The sequence below is a fragment of the Toxorhynchites rutilus genome, chromosome 3 (genome assembly GCF_029784135.1).
Source record: "Toxorhynchites rutilus septentrionalis strain SRP chromosome 3, ASM2978413v1, whole genome shotgun sequence".
Lineage (NCBI taxonomy): Eukaryota > Metazoa > Arthropoda > Insecta > Diptera > Culicidae > Toxorhynchites > Toxorhynchites rutilus.
Window position 1 is genome coordinate 307,626,231 of NC_073746.1, and position 23,834 is coordinate 307,650,064.

At 38.2% G+C, this 23,834-nt stretch overlaps 1 protein-coding gene across 4 annotated transcripts in view; it reads left to right on the top strand.

Moving 5' to 3' along the window:
- Positions 1 to 23,834, top strand: part of LOC129780622 (ras guanine nucleotide exchange factor B) — a 212,261-nt gene that overhangs the window by 117,584 nt on the left and 70,843 nt on the right. For all 4 annotated transcript variants that reach the window (XM_055789090.1, XM_055789092.1, XM_055789091.1 and 1 more), the window contains one exon: positions 10,419 to 10,459. The gene's annotated coding sequence lies outside the window, so the exon portion shown is untranslated. The remainder of the gene's footprint in view (positions 1 to 10,418; positions 10,460 to 23,834) is intronic.

Genomic DNA, 23,834 nt, shown 5'->3' on the forward strand with positions numbered 1-23,834 from the left:
TATATTTTGTTTAATAAATATTAAAAAAAATGAAATTGATTGTTTCTATCAACATAATTAAAACTCTCCAACCCTTCTACAATTCTTTCCTCGACACCACAATGTTATTCCTATTGTTATATTTCACTATTTAAAATGTTGTCACAACAGAAAATTTTCTCATCTTTCAAATGAATGCAATTAAATTCTTCTAAGTTGCGTAATTTTGAATTGGGGTCAATTTAGAGCAAAAAATGAGTCTCGAGAAAAAATCAACTTTCACAGTTGAGACTTGAGCTTAATTCCATTGTTGGGAATCAATGTATCGTAAGTTGTCTGATGTCATTTTTCCCCGCAAGCACTTTGAAAGTCATCTAGACACTCAATGCAGAATGGCCCATAAGGATTCGAAGAAAAAAAATATTCTAAAACGCCTTCAATACCCTCTGAAAATTCTCCGAACTATGGCGGAAAAGGGTTTGACTTGCGCTACCGACTAAAGGTGAATCGGAAATCCAGAGTGAAGATGAATCGGCATTTACTGTGATCGATCATATTCCGGAGTGGGCAAAGATTTGTTTCATCTAAAATTTTGAGTAACACTGTAACACTGTGACAATGCATTTGTCAAAGCAATAACTGGATCTTGTATAGAACATTTTCACGTTTCCACAATTGCCCTTCGATTTGCTGTGCGATCGTTATGTCATAAAAAATTCATAATCCAAAATGAAATGATAACTTTTCATTCGATCGAGAATATCTCTGTAGTAAAAGGTTCTACTGGAACTCAATATGAATCAAATGGCGAAATAATCAAGTTGACTGGATTATTACTGGCGTCTATGTGATATCAACACATTTTTTTGCAAGTGTTTAGAAAATCGTGAACTAAAAATGTATTTGAGAATGATTTTAATTTCATTTATTTCTATTTGATTGGAGCTTGCAATCTCAATTAGCAAAGCTCAAGATAAATCTTTGTAGTTGTGTAGCTTATATTCAGATGCGGATTGTTCCACACCTGGTTAACTGTACATTGCGTGTTTCCGGGTTAGCAAATCAGATAGCCTTTATATCTTCGCTGATAATGGAAAAACAAAAAATATTGTATATTCACAAGTGTTTCAAAATATACTGTTTTACAGTGGAATTGTCGTAGTGTTATCCCTAAATTGGATGCATTCAAATTTTTAATTCATAAGTTCAATTGTGATGTTTTTGCTCTGTCCGAAACTTGGCTTTCTTCGCGAGATGATCTCTCTTTCCACGATTTTAATATTATACGCTTGGACCGTGATGACAGATACGGAGGGGTGCTATTGGGGATCAATAAGTGCCACTCATTTTTTCGAATTGGCCTTCCACCTATTGGAGGGATCGAAGCTGTTGCTTGTCATGCAAACATTAAAGGCAAAGACCTCTGTATTGTCAGCTTGTATTGGCCTCCGAGAGCTGCGGTTAGCCGCAAACAACTTGATGACATGTGCTCACTCCTTCCTGAGCCACGATTGATCTTGGGAGACTTCAACTCTCACGGAACTGCCTGGGGGGAACAGTACGACGACAATCGTTCACTGTTGATATATGATCTTTGTAACAGCTTCAATATGACCGTTTTGAACACTGGGGAAACAACACGTGTACCTAAACCTCCTGCTAACCCAAGTGCTCTTGACCTCTCGCTTTGCTCGAATTCACTATCGTTAGATTGCAAGTGGAATGTAATTCAGGATCCCAACGGTAGTGATCATTTGCCAATCAAAATTTCCATCACCACTGGGTCGAGTTCTTCTGAATCTATAAACATGGCATATGACCTCACAAGACACATTGACTGGAAAAAATATGCGGACGCGATTACTCTAGCCATCAATTCCAGAGATGGTTTACCTCCATTGGAGGAGTATAACTTCCTTTCTCGTTTGATATATGACAGCGCGGTTCGCGCTCAAACGAAACCCATCCCAGGTTCCACTATTCGTCGAAGGCCTCCCAATCCATGGTGGGATAGCCAATGTTCCAAGCTTTATCAGGATAAATCAAATGCATTTAAAGCTTTTCGAAAACGTGGAACCCCTGAAAATTTTCAAACGTTTTTAGCCCTTGAGAATCAGTTCAAAAATTTGATCGAAGGTAAAAAACGTGCTAATTGGCGAAATTTCGTGGGAGGTTTGTCACGAGAAACGTCAATGAAAAAATTATGGAAAGTGGCTCGAAACATGAGAAATCGCTCTTCAACGAATGAAAGCGAGGAATATTCACATCGATGGATTTTGAATTTTGCACGGAAGGTTTGTCCCGATTCCGTTCCCGTACAAAAAATTGTTCGAGATATTTCACAAGATAGGTGCGATCTTGATTCCGAGTTTTCGATGGTAGAATTCTCTCTTGCTCTCCTTCCATGTAACAATTCTGCTCCGGGATCGGATAGAATTAAGTTCAACTTGCTGAGAAACCTCCCTGATGTGGCGAAACATCGCTTGTTGAATTTATTCAATCGGTTCCTGGAGCATAATATTGTTCCAGATGATTGGAGACAAGTACGAGTTATAGCTATTCAAAAACCCGGAAAACCCGCGTCCGACTTCAATTCGTACCGCCCAATAGCAATGCTGTCTTGTATACGGAAATTGTTGGAGAAAATGATCTTGTTTCGCCTTGATCGATGGGTTGAAATGAATGGCCTACTCTCAGATACACAATATGGGTTCCGCAGGGGCAAGGGGACGAATGATTGTCTTGCGTTGCTTTCTTCAGAAATTCAAATGGCTTACGCCGAAAAAAACAAATGGCTTCAGTATTCTTGGACATAAAGGGGGCCTTTGATTCTGTTTCAATAGAGGTTTTGTCAGACAAATTACACTCTCGGGGTCTGCCGCCTCTATTGAATAATATGTTATATAACTTGCTTTGTGAGCAGTAAGTCGGTTCTCTTACATAGGCCTCCCCCAGGGCTCATGTTTAAACCCCCTTTTGTACAACTTCTATGTAAGCGACATCGACAATTGCCTTACACAAAATTGCAGCCTAAGACAACTTGCAGATGATGGAGTGGTGTCTGTCGTAGGATCTAACGAATCCGACCTGCAAGGACCCTTACAAGATACTTTGAACAATTTTTCATCCTGGGCCATTGGGCTAGGGATCGAATTCTCCACGGAGAAAACAGAGATGGTGGTTTTTTCTAGGAAGCATAGACCAGCAAAACCAAAGCTTCAACTTTTGGGTAAACCGATCACTCATGCTATGTCATTCAAGTATCATGGGGTCTGGTTCGACTCCAAATGTACTTGGGGGGCCCATATTAGGTATCTGAGTAAAAAATGCCAACAAAGAATAAACTTTCTCCGTACAATTACCGGCACCTGGTGGGGAGCCCATCCCGAAGATCTTATAATGTTGTATCGAACAACTATTCTCTCAGTGATGGAGTATGGCAGTTTCTGTTTTCAATCAGCTGCCAAAACACACCTCATTAAACTCGAGCGAATTCAGTATCTTTGTCTCCGTATCGCGTTGGGATGTATGCCCTCAACGCATACCATGAGTCTCGAGGTTTTGGCAGGCCTACTCCCACTAAAAGATCGCTTCAATTTATTATATCTTCGGTTCTTCATCCGGTGTAAGGTTATGAACCCATTGGTGATCGGAAATTTTGAGCAGCTGATCGAGCTAAATTTTCACTCCGGATTCATGAGTTCATATCATGAATTCATCTCCATGCAGGTTGATCCTTCTTCGTATATTCCCAACCGTGTTTGTTTCCCTGACTACATCAATTCCTCTGTGCATTTTGATCTGTCCATGAAGCAAGATATCCATGGATATTCAGATTACCAACGATCGAGGATCGCTCCAACGATCTTCGATGAAAAGTATGGGGGTATCAATTGTGATAATATGTACTTTACTGATGGGTCCACTATAAACGAGTCCACAGGATTTGGAGTGTTCAACGAATTTTTTAGCACCTCACACAGTCTTCAGAATCCTTGCTCAGTGTATATTGCTGAATTGGCAGCAATTCATTGGGCGCTGGACAGCGTCGCCTCACGACCTGTTGAACACTATTACATTGTAACGGATAGTCTTAGCTCTGTCGAAGCTATCCGTTCAGTGAGGCCGGAAAAGCACTCGCCGTACTTCCTTGAGAGAATACGAGAAATTTTGAGTGCTTTATCCAGACGCTGTTATGTCATTACCTTTGTCTGGGTCCCTTCACATTGCTCAATTCCGGGTAATGAGAGGGCTGACTCATTAGCAAAGGTAGGTGCGATTGAGGGCGACATTTATCAGCGTCAAATCGCCTTCAATGAATTTTATTCTTTAGTGCGTAAAAATACCATCGCTAATTGGCAACGCAAATGGAACGAAGATGAATTGGGCCGGTGGTTTCACTCAATTTCCCCTAAGGTTAGCCTCAAACCGTGGTTCAAAAGTCTGGACTTGAGTCGGGACTTTATTCGCACCTTCTCCCGACTCATGTCCAATCACTGTTCGTTAGATGCGCTACTCTTTTGTTTCAATCTTGCCAGTAGCAATCTCTGTGTTTGTGGCCAAGGTTACCACGACATCGAGCACGTTGTTTGGTCGTGCGAGGTGTATCTTGTTGCCAGATCGAATTTAGAAAACTCCCTTCGGACCCGAGGTAGACAGCCCAATGTACCGGTGAGAGATGTGTTGGCTCGGTTAGACCTCGATTACATGTCCCTAATATATGTTTTCCTTAAAACTATCGATCTTCGTGTGTGATTGTCCGTACACCCTTATCCTCTCCTTTTTTTTCCTTCGCGAGCGACTGTTTCCCTTCTGACTAACTATAGAATAAGCTGAAATGTATATACATAATAGATATAATAATAGATTTAAGAATTGAGTATGATGAGCGTGAGTGTGAATGCGAGTGTGAACATTGTACAATATCCTTATATCCCCTCCTTTTCCAAAAGAAACTATGTCACCCTTCTAATCTCGAGTCGACCGCGAGTAATCGGTTTCCTACTTTATTAACCCTAGATTTAAGGAAACATGTTGATATATACTAATAAAAGTATAGCTAAGAGTTCGGCTCCTTTAAACCTATGTAACTGAGCCTGTAAAAATAAATGACTTAAATAAAAAAAAGTGTTTCAAAATTAAACTCACAAGAAGCATGTGCTTTGTTATACCACTCATTTCGCTACCATACAAGAACAATGGGCCACAACAAAGCAGGTACAGGGTACAGCAAGTAAAATTTGAAATAAAAATAACTTAAATGGAATTAAAATGGAATTTAGGCGCAAATCAGTTATTTCCTTAATAATTTTAATTTAAAAAGGAAAAATGTCCACGTGGACAAAGGGTGGTAGGGGTACGAAAATGTCCACGCTTGTCCACGGAGGAGGAGGGGGGAGTCTAAAACCGTGCTTTTCCTGTCCACGTGGTATGTGGACAGCCCCTAATTTGGTCAGATGAGACTAAAATAATATTATTTGGGTCTAATGGCATCACATGAAAATGGCGACGAATCGGCGAAAGTTTAAAAAGGGAATGATTGAAGTCAAAAGTTAACCACAGAGGAGGTAAATTATTACCACATCATAATATGCCAAGTGACTCATTTCATTTATCATTTCCTGGGCAGGTAGAGTCATGGTTAAGGCTCGGTAGCATCGTGTGGCGTTCGAGAATTTGTTGGCGGAATGATGACAAAAAAGCTTTCTTTCATATTGAAGCGAAACTTTCCCGCAAGTTTGCACTAACTGAAGCTTGGTCGGTGGTACATTTTTCAGCAATATGGAGATCCAAAGCATACTTCGAAGCTGGTATCAAATTGGTTTACGGAAAGAAGAATCAAAGTTTTGAAGTAGCCAGCACAATCTCCTGACTTGGCCTAAAATTATCCAAGGTTACTGTCATATCACATGACTATAATTTGAATTTATTTTTGTAAAAAATAAACATCATTTAGAAAAAGTATATGGCATTATTTTGGTGGATTATTAGAATAACACCTTTTCACATACTGGATGCATAGCAATTTATTTACAAACTAGCTGACCCGGCAAACTTCGTCCCGCCTAAAATTTGTTTTTTGTTATCAATACCTTCAAACATTCACGTTTTCTATCAAGCGCAAGTTCATGGGTCAAATCTCAGAACTGTTTTTGAACTAAATTCCTAGTACTTTTACCAAAAATCATCATTATAATATTATATTATTTTCAGACACAATTCTCGTTCAAGATTTTTCAACTACTTGCAAATAACATGTTTTGGAATAAATGCTTGATACAGAAAATATGATAGAATAAAGACTGTCCTAAATCGGGTAATTCATTCCTCGAGTTTTGCTCTTATCAACATATTCGGCAATCCATTTTTATTGGTATAGATAAAAGAAGATATAGATATTTCGTTAGCGCAAACATCAAATGGACTAACAACGCTAGTCACTATGTAATTGTAGAACATATGGGAATTTAATTTTCCGAATTTTCTCTTTTTCCTTCAAACTTTTCCAAAAGTTTTCAATTGGCATGTTTGATTGGAATATTTTTGGTTAAAATATGTATAACATTTTTATGGGACCCCCTCTCCTTTCCAGAGGAAGAAGGGGTATCATACCATCATAGAAACATTTCTTATACCAAAAAACCCTCACATCCCAAATTGTGCTTGATTAGTTCTCGAGCTATGCAGAAGTCTGTATTTCATTGGTATGGCAGCCCCCCTTGGAGAGAGGGGAAGAGTGTATTCACCATAGAAACGCTTCGTGCCCCCTAAAACCTTCACATGCCAAATTTGGCTTCATTTTCTTGATTAATTCTCGAGTTATGCCGAAATTTTTGTTTCATTTCTATGGTATAACCCCCTCTTCTTAGAAAGATGGGAGGAGTGTTGAACCACCTTAGAAATGTTTCTTCCCCCCTAGAACCTCCACATGCCAAATTTGGTTCTGTTTGCTTAATTAGTTCTTGAATTATACAGAAATGTATGCTTCATTTGTATGGCAGTCCCCCACCTTCCCTCAGAGAGAGGGGAGGAGTGTCTATTCACCATAGAAACGTTTCATGTCCCCTAAAACCTTCGCATGCCAAATTTGGCTCTATTTATTTGATCAGTTTTCGAGTTATACAGAAATCAGTCTTTCATTTTGTATGCAGCAAAGTTCATTTTCTCTCGTACATCCATTGGAACTCTAATGTACACGTATCTCAGCCAAGTAATCATACTCGATTCAGGTCCATTCAGAGGAAATATTTGCTTTCCTGTTTAAAAATGTATTTGAACTTCAGATATTCTTCATAAAATTAGTCTTTTAGAAGCGTGAAGCAAAAATGCGTTTGCAAGTGCGAAATCTTGCCAAAGACTGCCAGAATGAACAAACCTGCGTAAGATCAAAGGAAAAACCGGAGTTAGCTTTCCTTCTGTTTAAAAATCTACGAAAGTACCAGTGACGTGACACACCCTGGACACCACCAACATCTATTGTAGCAAGAGCATCTAGAGCACACTACAGCACACTCGCAAGGGATCTTTCATAAAGACTTCTATCCCGGGACGCACAGGATACACAAGACACACATCTACCCATCACAGTCAAGTCGTTCCTATCAGCATCAAATTGCTAATTGAATAAAATTATTTCGTAGACCTACGTGAACAATGCGGTCGTGGATTGCAAACAACCGCCTACAGTTTTGTTAAAACTAGAGACAAAGAAATAGTAGGACATTTCTAAATGAGCACTAGTAATGCTTTCTAAGAGTCCTATATTTGTAGCATTATGTCTGCCCTATATGAGCATATAAACCATAGCAAGTGTTATTCAATGTTGTATGTGGGGTATAGTATTGATTTAGGATTTCTGCTTAGTGCTTACGGATTATTGGGGGAATTTCAAATTGAGATAGTAGGTTCTAGATTCCTGGCAAATATATCTGAAATTCAAATATTTCAAATCCAAATTCAAAATACCAGACTCCGAATTCGAATTCAGAACCATTTTCCAAATTCTGTATACATATTTCAGATAAAGATTTCAAACTCGAAACACGAGAGACAGATTCACAGTTTTTAAAGCCCTAGTCGTATGACAATAGGCTTAAATTTCAGACTTGAATCCGGATTATATATTTACCATATATTTACCAATTTACCAATTTTCTATGAAATTCATTTATCATAGAAAAGCTGAACCAGTAACTGAATATAAGAACACTTTTGATGAACCAATTGGGAATCTTGAATCAGGTATCTAACTCTGAAATCTGAATTGAAAATATTTTTCTCATCTCAAATTTCTATAAGCTGTTAGAATATAGAATCTGAATCTAGATTCCGTAAAAGTTCGGAATGTGGAATCTTCGTTTGCTTTGGAATTCAAAGTATAATGTTGCGAAATCTTTTTTTGCAAATCCGAAATTTACTTTGGAATCATAATTTCAACTGAAAAGTGAAATCCGTGGAATCCTTGAAATCAGTGTCGCGAAACAGGATCGCTCAGATTCTTTGCCACCTGAGTTGTATTTCAGTGAAAAAAACAAACAATCTATAGACTTCTTCAATTTTTGAAGACTTCAAGGCTTCCATTTCGGAGAACGACAAAATAAGGAAAGTTGATTTGATTCCTTAGTTAATAAACATGAGGGTTCGTTATTCCGGGCGCCTATTTCCCATGAAGGATTCGAACTATGATTATTTCTAGAATATTGTATATTCTATTTTATGAACAATTCTTTCCAACAGAACATCGAGATTCAAGAATAATACCGAGTTTCCGATTTTACGTCAAACATTAGAGAATAGAATTTCAGAGTATTCGCTATTCTGGATTTCATCTTTAAATACCTTATTTTGAATGATACATTTTTGATGCATCGGATTCCAAATTCAGATTCAAGATTAAGAATCCAGATTCAAAATTCAGGTTCCAGTTTCGGAATTCCAAATTTGGATTCCGGAATAAGATTTCAGAAACAGATTGTAGTTTCATATTCCAGTGTCGAGATTTCAGTTTCCGGATTCCACATTCCAGAATCTGGATCACAAATTCGATTCCAAATGTTCACGAGGTAGATTACATTTCAAGATTTCAGATCAATGCTCTATACGCTGTATGCATTTATGGCAAATAATTATTACCATATATTCCTATTAATTATTTCCAAATGGATTTCCATCGACACTCCCAATACCTGGTCGACGGGTTCTCAGCTAAAATTGAATCATATAACTAGCTTATATACAGCATCATATACCCCATATTTTGGGTGGTATATGTCGCGCCTAACCAGCATACACATGCAAAAGTGAAGGCGATATTAATACATGGCAAAAAATTGCGAACTAGTTTGGATGAAGATACAACTTATGTGCGCATCTAGTACGACTTTTGTCATACGTGTATACGATTTGTTACAGACAAATAAAAAAACCACGGATTGTAGATGTATGTATCCCACTTATCCCACCACTGTATCCCACTTTTAATACATATTAGAATATGCCAAGTTATACTATTTATGTTTGCAGGGTTGTAAAATCACTGTATCTTATCTCTGGCTAGGAATCATGCATCTTTCTGCAATTTTCGACTCAAAAGCATCGATTGTAGCGATTTCCATTTATGATAATCGCAAATGAACCACACAGAATCATCATTTTCGCTCGTATGGCCCATAGGTGCATTCCATACCTGTCAACCTGTGAAATCGTGTCCGGAGTCGTAATTTCTACTTGAAGATTTATGAGCGCCTTTCCGTGTACTGTATTTACAGCTCATCTTTTCAATCAACGAACTTTGTTCAATAAGTAAAGACTGATACTCCCAAGCGCCATTCGATGTGTATATGGCTTCTCAACTGGTTTACCGGTAATAACGATCGGTGTCAATTAATACGACATTATCGCTGATGATTTCATTTGCCTGCCCTTGGTGAATCATTTCACGCGGTCCTAAAACAGCGCTTCGCGAATATCTCAATCATTTCAATACACTGTTGAATTTTTAATACCCTCGCCTGGTTCCATTTTGCCCAGATATTATCGCATGCAGTTGTCCTTGTCATCGGGCTCTCGTACAATGCTTACATGAACGACCTTTCAGCCCTCTCCCTCCCTCGTACCAACCAATCAAATTATAAACAGTGTCGTAGTAGTTAATACATTTACATCCGACATTCGCAGCTAAATGTTTCCACTCCCAAATCACGTTATTGTATCTGGTATCAGCATTAGCATGCGCCTTGCGACGCACATACGTTCTGCGATTCTCAATTGCTGATTGTAGTCGAAACAAGTGCCGAAGATGCTGCGTGTGCTGCCTTCACCGCCATATTTCGAACAACGCAAAGTGTTTCAACATGAGGCTTATCTTAGTTTTGTCAGCTTTTTTCTATTGTTATCGGAACTGTACTCTATCTATAAATATTTTTCTATTCCATTTTCAGATAACCTAAAACTACTCGACAAACTGGGATCAACCATAGGAGTAAGTATCTCAACCTTTCCGGATATAACCTATGTATATACAATCGCGCCTGCGTTAGAATCTTTCCCTCGATGGGGGCGTTGTCTCTGTTCCCGGCAGTCGGGAAGCGGGACAAACGCGCGGGTGTGCTGCTATATTTGTTTAATCTGAGAAAAAAGCAGATTTTTATCTCAAGGTCAGAATTCGCATTTATTATCGGACACAAATATATATATTACACGCACATGTTGAATTTTGTGTGTGCGGAATGCGATGATGAATAAAATCGCAGCGTGGTAATCAACACAGCTTTGAAATATTTGTTTAGATTACAAGTTTTTTTTTGCTCTTGTTTCTTTTTTCTTCGCTTTCCTTTCCCCCGCTGAACAACGTTCGTATCGTTCGTCCAGTATTGTTCTGCTAAAATTTGACTGACATTGACCCCGGCGCCCCTGACGTAAATTTTTTACCAAAACACACCAGTGCTGCCAAGAAGCTGTACAAACAAACATCACGCGATTGTTTACATTGTGAGTCTTCTGTTAGGTTACGACGATCAGCGAGCAGCGGTGATGACCGAAGCAATCCATACTGCATCTGTATATAGAACAAAAGCGGTGGAAAATATGATAAGGTGTCGTAATCGATAAAGCAGATTACTTTTCTGTCTATCAACATAGTTCTAATAGCTGCAGATTGGATTTAGATTTTTTTTCATATAAAGGGTGTGTCACATCAAATTGCATCACGGAAAAAACGCTGTAGAAATTCGCCCAGTAGACCGATCCTTTTGAAAATTTAGACAGTAAAATAAAAACTATTAAACAACTTTTGGCATTTTCTTTTTAATCATACTTCGAGCCCAAGCCCGTATGCTCGCACCTTCCTCTTTACCCCGTCCATAAGGTTCTGTACATCGTCAGGTTGTAGTTTTTTTTTAACAGAAATCCATTTTCTCTTGAAGTCCGCCTCCGATTTGACAACTTTTGGGTTCTTCCGGAAGGCCTGCTTCATAATCGCCCAATATTTCTCTATTAGGCGAAGCTCCGGCGCGTTGGGCGGGTTCATTTCCTTTGGCACGAAGGTGACCCCGTTGGCTTCGTGCCACTCCAACACGTCCTTTGAATAGTGGCACGAAGCGAGATCCGGCCAGAAGATGGTCGGGCCCTCGTGCTGCTTCAATAGTGGTAGTAAGCGCTTCTGTAGGCACTCCTTAAGGTAAACCTGACCGTTTACCGTGCCGGTCATCACGAAGGGGCGCTCCGCATTCCGCAAGAGCAGATCGCTTGCCACACCATGTACTTTTTGGCAAACTTGGATAGTTTCTGCTTGCGAATCTCCTCCGGAACGCTGAATTTGTCCTCTGCGGAGAAGAACAACAGGCCCGGCAGCTGACGAAAGTCCGCTTTGACGTAGGTTTCGTCGTCCATTACCAGGTAATGCGGCTTCGTCAGCATTTCGGTGTACAGCTTCCGGGCTCGCGTCTTCCACACCATGTTTTGCCTTTCGTCGCGGTTAGGAGCCTCCTGAACCTTGTATGTACGCAGGCCCTCCCGCTGCTTGGTCCGCTGGACGAATGAACTTGACAAATTCAGCTTATTGGCGACATCCCGGACCGAACTTCTCGGATCATGTCTAAACTGCTTAACTACGCGCTTGAGATGTTTTTCACTGACGGAGCATCCATTTTTGCCATTCTTCACCTTCCGGTCGATGGTTAGGTTCTCGAAGTATCGTTTTAGTACTCTGCTGACCGTGGATTGGACGATTCCCAGCATCTTACCGATGTCCCGATGTGACAACTCCGGATTCTCGAAATGAGTGCACAGGATTAATTCACGACGCTCTTTTTCGTTCGACGACATTTTTCCAAATTTACGAAAAATTTACAGTGAAGCATGGCCAACGTGATCTATACACTCTTATCTGATTATCTGATTATAAGCTGAAGATATAATTCCTAAAAATTAAATTTCTACAGTGTTTTTTCCGTGATGCAATTTGATGTGACACACCCTTTATTCTACAGTACACACGATTATGCCTTATTGGCAGAATGCGATTTTTTAACCTGTTAGTGGACCAACTACTTCAGTTAATCGAAGGTTGAAGTACACAATTTAATACAAGTACTACTGCGTTTACCGCCCTAAATTTATCTGTACTGTGGTAAGCAATGTTAAACATCGAACATGGAAAACATTGACTGAAATATTTGACGTATGTCAGTACGGTTTGAGTAACAAGTAAAAAAAGTCGTGTTTTGTATCAAACATATTTGATCAGTACCATCAGTACACGTCTTCGTAGCCTTATTGGTGTCGTGTCCGCTACTAAACGAACAGTCATGAGCTCATAATTCCCTCAACTGATCATCTTTGTGTGTTATTCTAGCGTCCACGCTAGATCATCATCATGTGATGGTAATCCCAGTCCATTACCGCTCACATTACGGTCTGCTGCATCGGTAATTGGCACTATTAATAACACAACAATGGAAGCCTCATATCAAGAGTCCCGCTGTGAGCAGTCCAACTGTGAACATCCGAACAATAGGAACATTCCTACACCGAAAAAGGCGACATTTGTATCGATAGAATAGGAATACTCTCACGCCTAAAATTGGCTATAGTGTAATATACAACAAAAATTATGATAATAATGTACACGAATAAATTCGGCTCTGTTGCAGCTGAATTTCTGAATGAGCCTAATAAAATAAACAGATGTGATTAAAAAAATCAGTACACGTTGATAATTTTTTTTCTGCCAAAAAGTGTCAAGTGTAACCTTAACATATTTTTCACAACTTGTACTTGTAGAACCTGAACAAGTATAAAATCTGGTTAGTATAGCGGGTGGAATAGCACATTTGTTTGTTCTGGATTGCTACCATTAATTCATCCAGTTGCGAGCAGTTCTTGTCGGAATTTATCGACTGATTGTTTGGTTAAAGCTCATAGTACAGAATTCTTTTCCAATTCATTTCACCAGACTCAGGGCATTATTTCCTTTGAATGACCGGCTATGTGGGGTAGCTAATGATTGTTCATTTCCTTACTCTAAGATGTTTTTGCTCCACATTTTTGAAAATGATTCATTTTTTAATTTTTAATTGTTTCAAAAACGGTAGGTTTAAGTCAGCCGCAATTTTGTCAAAAATATTTGACTTTTTGTTTTTTCAGAATCTATTCGATTTTTTTTTTGTTTGAAGAAGAGCTGGAATCGTGTAAGTTATGGCACATCTTTTTTTATTATTTTATTTTTCGTTGAGTTCTTGTTGTATTGTTAATAGATGGATAAACAAGTAATGAAAAAATGGATACTAAAAATATTCATTGTTTTATTTGTTCAGAGCTCGTAAAAACGTCTAAAATTCGTGCCTCTACGCAAGATATTCTCAATTTATTTTGGACCAGAGACCCTTTTTCCCAGAATGAAGTAATACCATCGACCCATAGAACCAAATTTATTTGAAAATTTTATTTTTATTTCATTCATACAATATACTTACCAATTCAAAAAGTTTGCGGTTAGCTTAGTGAGTAAACTTGACATCATTTTCTCATCAACAAATAGACACAAAATCTAGTAAATATCGAGTGTAATTAATAATTATTGATACAAATTACCACGTTACTTTCTACTGCTGCATTCAATCGAAATCTATTAAATGGATGACTCCCAACAATGAAAGACTGGAGAACCACCTCCATCAACACCTTTACTGTATAAATTTAATTATTATTTATGACTCTAATTTTATTATTATGATTTATGACAATGTTTGTTTTTATGTTTTTTTCTTTGTACTTTGTGCTTAGTTATTGGTAATTGATCATGTAGAAGGAAGTATTATTAAAAGATATGATGTTTTTATGCCCTTTTGTGTAAAACATCCAACAAATCAAAAGGGCTTTTCCTCATCTTATCCGTAAGTGTAAATATCATTAAGGCAACTAGCCTGATGAGAAATAAATAAATAATCATATTACAAAATATTAACCATTCTTATAACAAGTTGGTTCACGTAACACAACTTATGCAGTATCTTGAGAGTTCCGTATCAGAACTTGTGTTAATTAATAGGGGTCGATATTTAGACCGCGTTGACCCCTAAAGTCTGTTTTCCTTCATGTCGACCCTTGGGAAACCGATATCGACCCCAAGGGGTAAATATCGCGACCACTTTGAGAACCACTGCTCTACACTAATACCCCCTTAAGGAGGTAGTAGAATAGGTACCATAGGGAGGGTCGCCAATGCCAGGAGATACAGGACGGTATGAATGAACAAGAATGTCCATTAGGGTGCCAATGAAAATCAATCATCTCTAATTTCAAAAAAATACCTCATAAAAATGTTTACCACCTCAAAAAAACATCCTATGCCAAATATTAGCTCAATCGGACTTAAGAGTCCGAGGGAGAGTGGCGCAAAGCGGTCAAAGTTTGGGTTTTTTGAAAATCGAAAAATCAAAGGAAATCGGGGTTTTCTAATTTTTTTGTTTTATGCCAAATGTCTTAAAATTGCGTGAATCGTCGAGACCTGGTGTCTTCTCAAAAAGTTTTTTTTTGTCAAAAATCGACACTCTGGGACATAGTTTTTTTTTTCCGAATACGAAACGAAACGTATCGTTTTGGGTACCAATAAACATAGTTATCTCGATTTTTCATTCGGAACTTGCTGCGAAATGTTGATTTGGATGATAATATACCCTTTGCAAAATATTAGCTCATTCGAACTTCATTTATTAGTGTCACATACGTAAAAATTTGATTTTTTTTTTGAAAAACGAAAGATCACCGAAAATCGGGGTTTTCAAAAAAAAAAATTTGTCAAAAAAAATTTTGTTTTGGCACTTAGTCGTTTTTCAGTGTGAATAGTCAATTTTTAACAAAAAAAAGCTTTTGTGATAGCTGTAAATCTCGCTGTGCAATGCAATTTTGAGACATTTGGCATCGAACATTTTTTTGGTAAATTCTGATTTCCGGTGATCTTTCGGTTTTCAAAAAACTCAAATTTTAACGTCTGCAACACTAATAAATTAAGTTCGAATGAGCTAATATTTTGCATAGGGTATATTATCGTGCAAATCAACATTTCGCAACAAGTCCCGAATTAAAAATTGAGATAATTATTTTTATTGGCACTTAAAACCATACGTTTCATCTCGTACTCCGAAAAAGAACTAAGTCCTAGAGTGTAGATTTTTGACAATTTTTTTTTTCGAGATGACACTAGAGCTCGACGTTTCAGGCAATTTTAAGACATTTGGCATCAACATTTTTTTTTTCGAAAACCCCGATTTCCTTTACTCCTCCCTTGGGTGATTTTACGATTTTCAAAAAAATCAAACTTTGACCGCTTTGCGCCACTCTCCCCTAAGTCCGATTGAGCTGATATTTGGCATAGTGTGTTTTTTCGAGGTGGTAAACAGGTGGTAGGGTAACTTTTCAAAATTTTAGCGTCGAGTGTTTCCCATACATTCATTAGCACCCTAATGTCCATAGTCAAGAAAACTTTTGAGTAGTAGGATTCCCTGTTATTCGTTATCCCATTCTGTGGTTCAGTGTATGCTTTGCAGCAAGGTGTTGAGAAAACACTAAATCTAAATCTACCGGCAAATCAATCCTTAGTGCACTTATCGAACATCTGCGGGCAGGGCGGAACCAACCAAGTTTCGGAGAGCACCCAGTTGAGATCCCATGTGTAGTCCTAGCCACTACTGCCAACCAAACTAGATTACTAACACTGTAACTGTAATCGGGAATAAATATGAACATAAAAATCGTATCGATAACACGAGGACCCACTGCTTGTATCAATTCTTGTACGAGTTCCATTCAGTACGGGTAAACCCCTGTGTGTGAGAGGTACTGCAATGTGAAGAAGTGGGGTAAGCCTTATATGGGTTCTACCATCTCTGTGATCTGCCTTCTTTGGCCATATGCTTCGTGTAAGCGGTACTGCGATGTGAAAAAGGTGACGTTTGCATTACGTGGACCATGTCAGCATGTCAGCAGTTTTTGACGTAGAATTACGTCTTTCGGGAACATATGGGGGTACAAATCGAAAATCGAAAATCGAGCACATCGTGAAAATTGTCCAATTTCAAATGCTTATTGCTCAGTCATTTCATGATGGATTGATAAGATTTTTGCGTCAATCAATTTCGGCACTTCATAACAATTTTTTACATTGAATAAAATAATATATGTCATGAAACTAACTATCGAACAATTGAAAAATCTCAACCCCTATCCTAACGGAAATACCGACTTCTGATTGGTCGAAATTGACGACACATGCGGCGGCTCATGTACTTACAATTATTGGTCAGCTATTTCCTGATGGACTTGCGAGATATTTTCATCAATCGATCTGAGCATTTCATAACGAGTCATCACAATGGATAAAATAACATATCATATGATACTAACTATCAAACAATCGAAAAATCTCCAAACGGAAATACCTCGTTCTGATTGGTCGAAATTGAAGATAGGGAGAAATCGGCATTGCAAATACATCAATGTAAAGTGAACTTTTGTTCCCACCGAAGTGTGTTCCCTAACAGAGACATCAAAACCAAGCAGCCTGGGGGAAATCGGCATAGCAAGTGCATTAAAGCAGGGGGAGCTTTTGTTTCCATCGACATGTATTCCCTAACAGAGATTTCAAATTCAATGTACCTGGGGGAAAAGAGAGTTTTTTCTTTTATTTTCGTTCCAATAAGAATCGATGGATTGATTGAAGAATGATGTTTCAATGAACTGAATAAAACTTATGTTTGATAATATATAAATAATATTTAAATTTGGAACTTTTATGTTGGTTGCTTCGTAAAATTTCATATCAATGACCGATCATGGATTGTAAAACTTTCAGAACAAGTGTGAGTGTAAAATTGTATATGGTAGCGGTTGTGTACGCACCATGTAAAATGACTTGAAATATCAAACCATTTTTTTTTCTCCCAAGAAAAGTTCATGTGACGGGAGAAATTAGAAAAATGAAGGAGTTCCGTGTTCCGTTGGGTTTAAAGCGAAAATGAAAATGGAATGAATAAACACTCAGAAAGTGAAAATTATAAATGAAATCGTTTTCCATTTCAAATATATTTCCTCTATAATAAAGTTTTTTCTGGTGAGAACAATTGATAATTTTGTTCGATAATAATAATTATCTTATATTACATTGATGAGTTTTTTTTCTTCATTTCATTCATACTTCATCTTCGTCATCTCGTTTAGGGTCACAAAGGGAGGCTTTCATCATATCTCATTCCACTGTGCCATCTTCTATCGTGATACGTACCAATCACCATCCTTCTATCATCATTACTCATCACGAGTGAACAAACAATACCTAACGACCAGACAAAACGGCCCTTTTCCGGGCCACCAAATCATTATCGAAGAGTTTAACAATGTAATTATTCAAACATATCCAAAACAACAGAGAGCGTAACGGAGTACTACGTCAACTATGCGGTCGTGTGTCGGACACAACCCTCCTGTGACTTTTTAAAAGTTTTTTTACGTGAGACTACGTCTAACCGGAATATATGGGGGGTAAAATGAAAACCTAAACACAGAACATGCAGGAAAAAATGGAAGATTTCGAATGCTTATAACTCGAACATTTCTCACTGGATCGGAAAGATGTTTGCATCAATTGATAGGGAATATTTCTACGCATCTATCGCATTTAATGAAATGTTATTTTTAATTAGATAAACAATTGAATAACTGTAAAATGTTAACCGTTATCTAAACACCCTAACTGCCTCGTTTTGATTGGCCCGATTTACCGTTTCCCCAACACAGACTTCAAAATCAATGTACCTGTGGGAATCCGCTTTGCAAATATACATGCAAGTAGGGGATTTTTTTATGTTCCCACCGAGTTGTGTTTCCCTAAAAAATACATGCAAGTAGGGGGTATTTTTTTTTATCCAAAATATATATTTTTATTAAGGCTCATATGGCGTCAACCTGACGGGGCCGGGAGTTCAATATTTCGACAATGTTTGCCTTATAACTATGTTAGTAATATGTAACCGATTACTCGCGGTTATGAAACAGGGACACAACGAAGGAAACATCATTAAATCATTGACATCGGCGTTTCTGAGGAACAGGTATAGATGAAGCAGAAGATCAGGATCACGGCTACCTAAGATATCCCGGACGGGGATATCCGATTGTCTGCCTTTTGCACTCAGTGCTCTAGAGAGCTGAGAGCGAGCAGCATGGAACCGGATACACGACCAGTAGGGTATTTTTGTTCACACCAAAATGTGTTTCCCTAACACGGACTTCAAAATCTATGTGCCCGGAGGAATTCGCTTTGCCAATACATATAAGTCGGAGGTATTTTTGTTCCCACAATAATGTGTTTCAAAACAAAGATGCCTGGGGGAATCCACATTGCAAATATATGCAAGCTGCGAGTACTTTTGTACTTCCTTGTCTTTGTGGAGACCGGAATATGTCTCCCTAAAACGTACTTCTCAACTGAGAAGCCTGGGAAAATCGTACTTTTAGATACTAGAGGTGAATGAACTTTCGCGGTTCGAGAAAAGTAAAATACAATGATTGTTTGACAATTCTTCCAAGGGATTACTCTAAAGAACCAATTGTGATATTAATTTTATAGTTATATCATCAGTGCATTAAGCAATTCATCAAGAGATCAAAGTGTCCGAAATCTGATTCGGAACGGTACCTAACGTGAAAAAACTGAAATGAAAATGAAATTTCACAAGTAGAGGGAGACGGCATGAACACAGCAAGCACTTTGATTGTCAGTAAATGTGAATTTTTCGATCGTTGTTTTAAGGTTTTTTCCGCTAATGAAACAAACTTTACGTGTATTATGCAGTAAAGTGCTGTTCGCCTACAGAGGAGGAACAATTTGATGCAGCGAAACTGTAGGATTGATAACAATGAATGAAATTAATTGCATTTTGATTTTTGCATGTTGTGTGGAGTGACATTGGTCATACGGGTTTGAAGCTTTTCTTTGGTCTAATTGATTCCAGATGTCGCGGAATTACAAAAAAAAAAGATGGACAGATAACGTTGGAAGAAGGAGGAGCTTGAAAGAGCAACACAAACCATCAAGGACGGATTTTCTTTGACCAAGCATCGAAAATGTTTGAAAATGCTTGAAAAACAGTGAAAAGACTCATGCAGAATTCGAAGTGGTCTCAATGCAATTTTTTTGGTCTGAAATCTGGCCAAGACACCTGGTATCGATTCCAAAACACTGTTACTGATTGTAGCATTATACCAAAATACTTTAACAAACATAAGGGGCTGTCACATACCACGTGGACAGAAAAAGCATGATTTTAAAACCCACACCCCCCCTCCCCACCGAAGACAAGCGTGGACATTCCGTATACTCCTCCCCCTGTTGTCCACGTGGATATTTCTCCAGCTTTTGGAAGAAAATCAAGAAGATCGCATATTTTTCGCCTCCATTTAATTTCAAGTTTGTTTCAATTTTCTATTACTTGTTTTGTTAATAGAAATGATAGTCTTATTAAAAGTAACGATTTGTTTTAAATTCACCGATTTTGATATCAAAATCTGTTCAAATCGTCTAAATGTTGTAATGTGTTGGTAGTTTTGGACAGTTCAACACTCCCGAATTTTCACTCAAACGAATAAACATTATATGTATTTGTGCTTCGTTATTAGGAAGGTATAATGACAATGGATTGGTGGATTGAACACACTTTGAAAATAAAAATTATTATTTTTTTTGCCCTCCACTCACCTCCATCTCGAAGATACTCTTATTTGAGGATCCTACAGTTTGGCTCCAATTATCAAAAAAAAGGTCACAAACAAACATTTAGAAAAGAAATGAGTGGACAAAAAGCATGAAGAACAAAAATGTATGGACCCCAGTGAAAAATAATATTTCTTTTAAGAAATCCATAAAATAAGAGGAGAAAAAATTAAATGGAAAAAACAAATAAACATGGAACATGAAGTTCACAAAATAGAGTACTGGCAAGCATACAAAAGATGATACATGAATGGATTATTGTGGTTGATCGTTCTATATTACGAAAACATTGGTCATTGATTTGAGATATCGTTTTAATTTCTTTTGGAAATTCAATTTTCATTCAATTTTTTTAAATTCTAAGATGAACGTAATTTGTCTCAGAATCCATTCATCTACATTCATGATCGAGGATTGCGAAATATTTTCTCATCCTACAGAAATCTTAACAGTTGATAAACTGAAGACACAATATCTGGTGAGTAAGGCGGATGGAGTCTAAGAAGCGCCCTTGAAACGTTCTAGATCGTTGATTTTAATTAGTGATGAAACGGATAGTATTTTGGCCGGATACTGTATACCGGATATCCAGCAAGCTTCGATTTTCCGTATAGAATGAATATCCCTTAATAGAGTATCAAGTTTTCTGCAAGGATATTGAACACATTTTTTTCTGTCACGGATTTTCTATTTCTATATCTATTTCTATTTATTTATAATTTTTTATAGATATTAGGCTGTCAAAAAAGTCCTGCGGTATTTTTTTTGAATTTTCATTTGTTCATAAAATTAGTTACAATCATCTGTTTTAAGTCAAATATGCGCCGTTTTGTTCGATGACTTGTTCCCAACGAGATGCCAACTTCATAATACCCCTGTTATAGAAGCTCGCTTCCTTATTGGCAAAAAACTCGGATAGCCAATTTTCACAGGCCTCTTTTGTGGCTAACTTCTGACTACCTAGCTCGTTCGCCATGGACAAAAACAGGTGGTAGTCACTTGGTGCAAGGTCCGGACTATACGGCGGATGCAAAAGAACCTCCCATCCGAGCTCCCGGAGCTTCTGGCGCGTCACCAAAGAAGTGTGTGGCCTGGCGTTGTCCTGATGGAAGACAATGCGGCCTCTGTTTATCAAAGATGGCCTCTTCTTCATGAGTGCTACCTTCAAGCGGTCCAGTTGTTGGCAGTACAGGTCCGAATTGAGCGTTTGACCATAGGGAAGCAGCTCATAATTATTCCTTGACAATCACACCAAACACACAGCAGAACCTTCCTGGCCGTTTATGAGGGCTTGGCCACCCTCTGAGCCGCTTCAGCGGGCTTCGACCACGACCGTTTGCACTTCACGTTGTCGTAAGTGACCCACTTTTCATCGCCAGTCACCATCCGCTTCAGAAACGGGTCGATTTTGTTGCGATTCAGCAGCGATTCACATGCGTCGATACGGTCAAAGATGTTTTTTGCGTCAACGTGTGTGGCACCCATACATCGAGCTTCTTTGTGAATCCAAGCTTCTTCAAATGGTTAATAACGGTTTGATGACTTATCCCCAGCTCTTGGCCGATGCTACGGCTGCTACTATGCCGGTCTTTCTCGGCTAATTCAGCGATTTTATCGCAATTTTCGACGACAGGCCTTCCGGAGCATGGCGCATCTTCGACGACCTCTACACCAGAACGAAAACGTTGAAACCATCGTTGTGCGGTGGAAATGGAAACTGTATCGGGTCCATAAACTGCACAAATTTTATTGGCAGCTTGAGATGCATTTTTGCCTTTGTCATAGTAGTACTGTAAAATATGTCGGATTTTCTCTTTATTTTGCTCCATATTTGCGACACTATAACTCACGAACGACTTAACCAAACAAAACACTGTCAAGGACTATATTATAGCGCGCAAAAATACCTTTCCAACAAGCTACAGTATGACTCGTTACAATGAATACAACTAGAACTACGCGCTTACAACGACACCTCTCGGAAATACCGCAGGACTTTTTTGACAGCCTAATATATTGAACTAATTTTAATACTATCTGAGTTAGGGTAAGTACTACGAATTCAAATAAGCAAAGAACAACAATCAATTATTTTCATTAAAGATTAAAAAAAAACTTGGAACTGTCTTCAGGGATGATAATCTGAGAGAGGGTACATTTACTTCGACACAAATCAAAATCAAACGTAGCAGAAGAGACGAAACTGAGTTGAACCTGAAGCTCACGACACCTTTTGAAACACTTTCAACGAAGTGGCAAATGAATATGATAGTCATCCTAGCGAAAAGAAAAAAAACTCATTGCTAACGAAATCGACTGTTATGGGAAAACATTTCGAATGGATCACAATCACGTTGATTACGTTTGGTAATCATTAAACACTAAGCAGTACCCCAATTGGCAAAATTTGCTAGAGTTTATCTTTCAGTTCCTTACAGTAGTGTTTATAAAGAATGGCTGTTCTCTGAAGCTGGCCTGGTGTACGAAGTAAAGCGTAATCAGTCGGTTAAAACATTCATAATAAATGTAATAGTGTTAATGGATTATTGTTATGAGTTTATATTAATTTTATTCTGAAAAAAAAATATTATTTATCTTGTGTTAATGAGAAATTATTGATTTTTTCTGATATCCGGTATCCGGACGGATACTAAGTCACCATCCGGTATCCGGCCGGATAGCAAATATTGTCCGGATAGGTCGGATACCGGATAGTGAGATCCTATCCGTGAGCAAATATTGTCCGGATATCCGTTTCATCTCTAATTTTAATACGTTCAGCTGCGAGCAGTACTTGCTACTAGTTGGAATTCATCGAGACTAGTTCCTTGGTAGAAGCTCAAAATGCAGATTTTCTTCTAGTCCTACCAGACCCAGAGAACCTGTTACGGGGTTATATTCACTTGGCCAATATTTTTTAACTCTACATTATTGTGAATGATTTGCTCTTCACAATTTGTTACAAATATGTATTTTTGTGCTCCTTTGGCCGAGTGGTTAGCGTCACACATTCTCATGCTGGGGGTTCGAGTTCGACTTGCACTGAGGTCACGCGAATTCTAGAGCTTTACACTCCTGAATACATTCAGGGCGTGTTCTTCGGCATAGAAATCTCAACTAAGTATACTACTAATAAAAATGACGCAAGTAATACCTACGTTGAGAAATCTAAAGTTCCACTGGGAACGTTAGTGCCATCCAAGTCAAGTCATGCATTTTAGTTGCGTCTATGAAACGAATCGTAGATTGAGGTGCGTTCTTTCAAATGTTTTGACGTAGGATTACGTCTTTCGAGAACATATTGAGGTACAAATTGAAAATCGAAAATTGAGCACATCGTGAAAATTGTCCAATTTCAATCGCTTATTGCACAGTCATTTCATGATGGATTGATGGGATTTTTGCGTCAATTAATTTCGGCTCTCCATAACAATTTTTTACATTGAATCAAATAATGTATGTCATGAAACTAACTATCGAATAATTGGAAAATCTCAATCCCTATCCTAACGGAAATACCCACTTCTGATTCGTCGAAAATGACGACACATGCAGCGGCTTATGTACTTATGTGTATAATTATTGGTCA